The 3,851-nt window shown below is 45.6% G+C and overlaps 1 pseudogene; it reads right to left on the reverse strand.

The window, feature by feature from the left end:
* Positions 1-289: 289 nt before the first annotated feature.
* Positions 290-3,851, reverse strand: part of LOC100946055 — a 5,138-nt pseudogene continuing 1,576 nt past the window's right edge.

Consider the following 3,851-nt stretch of genomic DNA (forward strand, 5'->3'; position numbering starts at 1 on the left):
ATGTGAACTTTAATAACAAACAACAGATCGAAGCGAGGGGCGTGGGGGGGGCAGGAATGAGAATGATAGAGCTGGTGCTGGAGGTCTCACGGGTCCCCACTCCCTCCCCTCCAAGGCCTGGAGGCAAGGACGCAGTAGAGCCTATCGAGGAGCGGAGCCCAGCTCCATTTAAGTCCCAAGGTGCAGCAGCGTGTGGAGCACATTGCCACCCTGCTCGACCTCCAAGGTCCTGGCAGGGAGTGTGGCCCAAGCAAGGCAGGTGAGCAGGCTGGAGATTGTAGGGTCAGATTCAGAAGCTTGCTTCCCGGCAGTCAAGGTGACTCAGTGGCAAGTAGACATCCGTGCCAATGCCCTGCAGGGCCTGCCGCTGCAGGGAACCACCAAGGTACTCCGCCTAGGCCAGTGATGGGAGCAACTCGAAGCCAGAGCCGCTCATGGGTCCTGCCTGGCCGCCACTGTGCATGTCCAGGTGTCCAAAGAGCGGGCTGATCCCCGGGTGCTGAGCGCTGGCCTCAGCTAGCAGGAATCTATGACCCGATCCAGGTTTTTATGAGCGATTTCTCCCCCCGGATCTGAGATCCTGATGCCGAGATCAATATCACTGTTGGCGATGGAGATGCCCACGTCTGGGACGTTGTAGGGAGTGTCCAGGTGACTCTCCCTTGTGGCTCTCACGGATTTCTTGAGCAGCTCAGGCAAGAAGTAGTCCAGTGGCGGCAGAGGGATGAAAGGGAAGCGCAGCCACAAGTCCCTCTATGTGGACATGGGATGGGGTGGGGTGTCTTTACCATACTTGTGCTCACACGGGCGTCTGGCAAAGTCCACCCATTTTTCAGTAATCTTCTTTGGTGAGAGACAAGTGCAGGTGATGCCAACAAGGTCAGCCTGTCCTCGTGCAATGCCAGGTGAGAGTGGCTAGCGTGCAGACCCCAAGCCGAAGTCAGGGTCTTGTCCAAGAGGTATCAAACGATGCCGGGGAAGTCTGTCAGCTTGTGGAAGGCAGGGACATACCACTCGTGCGCACGCAGAATGGTGGGGTCACCACCAGTGCTGAAAAGCGGAAGCCCTGGAGTCGGAGAGCAGTTCCAACAGGTGCTCCTGCTGCGGGTGCCGGTTCAGAAGGTGGCTGCCATCCTGAGAGCATGGTGGCTGGAGCGAGGCAGACTGAGAGCTTCTCAGCGGCCATGTCAGTGGCTGACAATTGTAAAAGGAGGTGACAGTCTTGGAGCGCTCCCGAGCCATTCTATGTGGTTCGCATCGGTGGCTGAGATTCAGCAGCTGGAGTGAGAATGCGGACCCCAGGGCCACTCCCAGCACTGAGGCCACTGTAGGCCACTCCCAGCACAGATAACACCCGGGGGCCCCTCCCAGCATGGATGCCACCCCGGGGGCCCCTCCCAGCACTGGTGCCACCCCAGGGGCCACTCACAGCATTGATGCCACCCTAGGGTCCACCCACAGCACTGATGCCACCCCAGGGGCCACTCACAGCACTGATGCCAGCATTGTTGTCCTACTCCTTTGTCAGACTGGGTGGCCGCTACCGCTGAGGACCTAAGGGACAGAGGGTGACCCCAGAATGAGGAAAGGGAGTGTAGGTAGATGGGGGTTCTTCTCTGACTTCAGGCGAGAGGGCCTGTGAGGATCCTGACAGTCTCAGCCCCTGGAGAGCAGCTCCCATCTCCGGGCCAGAGCCAGGGCCCGGATCCCAGCAGAATAGCCCAAACAGACGAGTGGTTGGGCTAGCCTGAAATTGTATTTTTAACATACGGTGCCGGAAAAACTGAAACTCTTTCCCCACCAAAATTAATCTTTATCCATTCCTCACACCACCACAAAAATTAATTTAAGAAGGTATCAAAGACTTAATATGAAGACTAAAATCTTAAAGTTTCTGTAGGAAATATACAGGAATATCTTTGTGACCTTGGCAAAAGTGATGACGTTCTTGGGCAACACACAAAAAGCACTAGACCAGGGCGGCACCTGTGGCTCAAAGGAGTAGGGCACCGGCCCCATATACCAGAGGTGGCGAGTTCAAACCCAGCCCCAGCCAGAACCTGCTTAAAAAAAAAAAAAAAAAAGTACTAGATGACTCATTGTGCGACATACAAAAAGCACTAAGCATTAAAAAAAAAAAAAAAAAAAAAAAAAAAACTAATAAAATGGACTGGATAAGATACTATCTGATCATCAAAAAGCCCCCACTAATAAGGAAATGAACAAGTTGTACCCTGAAATAAAATATTTATAATGCATATACCTAACCAAAAAATTCATGCCTGCCATATAATTTTAAATGCTTACAAATGAATAAGAAAACTACAACCCAAGTAAAAACTGCAAAAGACTTGATCAGTCACTTGATCAAACAAAACGTTTGAATAGAAGGTAAATAAAAGATGGTCAACATCATTTTTCATAAGGAAAATGAAAACTAAAACAATAGTGAGGTCTCCTTTCACACCACCAGAATGGCTGAAGTTGAACGACTAACCATATGAAGTGGGGATGAGGTGGGAAACGAATGGATTTCCCATACGATGCTGGGGGAGGCAAAAACTGGTGAAATCACTTTGGAAAGAAGTCTGCCAATGTCTAATCAAGTTCAACATTCATCTACCCTGTGACCCAGAAATTCCTCTCCCGTGTGGGAGAAATGAACGCATATGGCCGTGAAAAGTCTTCCTCGAGAATGTTTGTAACACCTACATTCCCAATAGCCAAAAGTTGAAAATAACACAAATATACATCCAGAGTAGGATGTTCGTGTACTGCTATCCAGCACTAAGAACAGATGACTGATACATGTGACTACTTGGATGGTTGTCAGGAACAGACACAACTCATTACCAGGCACTGATCTACAGCAATGGAAATCATCATGGAATCACCTCTGGGTTTGGGCTGCTGACTGGGAAGGGACATGAGGGAACTTTCTAGAAGTATGAAAATATTTTATATTTTGTGTGATGCTCAATAAGGGGTTTCCACAATTGTAAAACAATTCTCTGAGTTGTAAAATCCAGATTGGCACATTTTACTAAATCAGTTACATTTCAATGAAAATAATGTTAAAAAGTGTATTTATTGCATATACTATGTGTTATTGTATATTCTTGATCCAATACAATACGATATTGTATATTCTTCATGTACTTCCAAGTTAAAAAAAAAAACTGCTAGGTACAAAACACCCCTGTCGGGTTCTGCTTGGAGTCACATAAATATATAAATTAACCTGGGAATGATAATGTAATTAAGTTCCCTATCAGAAAGCATGTTCTATCTCCATTTATTCATTTTTATCTGGATTTCTCTCTTTTTTTTTCATTGTTCTGAGTTTTTTCTTAACTAATTTAAAATTAGTTTTGCACAATTTTTAATTACTAATATATCTTTCTGTAATACTTATCAATTAGTTGTTTCTCCTTTAGAGAATAGTAATCCGGCTATTTTAACTGGATTTCTTTATTTCTATTTTTTTTTCTTTCTAAGATTTTGTGTTGTCATTTTGTTTGTATCCACAATATCACTAAGAGATGATAATACAACAAGATGCCTTGTTTGGGGCTAGAACTGCCAAAAAAACTATTTTTAAAAAGTGATAAAAACTAGCATTCACATTTGTAGGCCTGATAAACACACTTTTAGCATTTACCATGAGGTATGATGTGGATTCGTTTGAGAGAGCCATTCGCTACCATATTAAGATATTCTCCTTCTATCCCTGAATTTTGTCCTGGGTTAGGTATAGAATTTTGCATTTCTAGTAATGGGAAATAATTATAGAACTGTATTTCCTGAATTTATAAAAATGTTCCAATGTTTTTCTTCCTTTGATCTCCTTA

Source organism: Otolemur garnettii, unplaced genomic scaffold (genome assembly GCF_000181295.1).
Source record: "Otolemur garnettii isolate 467f Iridium unplaced genomic scaffold, OtoGar3 scaffold00014, whole genome shotgun sequence".
Taxonomy (NCBI): Eukaryota; Metazoa; Chordata; class Mammalia; order Primates; family Galagidae; genus Otolemur; species Otolemur garnettii.